This window comes from Pygoscelis adeliae, unplaced genomic scaffold (assembly GCF_000699105.1).
Source record: "Pygoscelis adeliae isolate BGI_AS28 unplaced genomic scaffold, ASM69910v1 Scaffold286, whole genome shotgun sequence".
NCBI classification, from domain to species: Eukaryota; Metazoa; Chordata; class Aves; order Sphenisciformes; family Spheniscidae; genus Pygoscelis; species Pygoscelis adeliae.
The window spans coordinates 9,718,890-9,719,232 of NW_008825076.1; positions in this window are offsets into that span (position 1 = coordinate 9,718,890).

A 343-nucleotide genomic window follows, 5' to 3' on the forward strand; every position below is an offset into this window, starting at 1 on the left:
GTGCTGCAGTTCCTGGCTCCGGAGCAATTTGGGTCCGGTGTGCCCTGGTTTCGGGCGCTCGCACATGCCGGTGGCAGGGCTGGGCATGAACAGGAGCTTTCCCAAAGTACCTACGCTGCAAAACTGTTGAAAATGTAACTTTGCTGTGCGGGGAGCGGGGGTCTCCTCGCTTCGTGCCCAAGGATGCTGCTGCAGGGCTGGGACGGGTACCGTGGGTACCCGGACTGAAAACCCCGGGGTGATGGATGGTCACTTCCATCCATAAATGCACCGGGGATGCACCGTGTTGCGACCACGGCTGCTGCATCCCCGCGAAAGCACCGAGCGGTGCCGGAGCGATTTG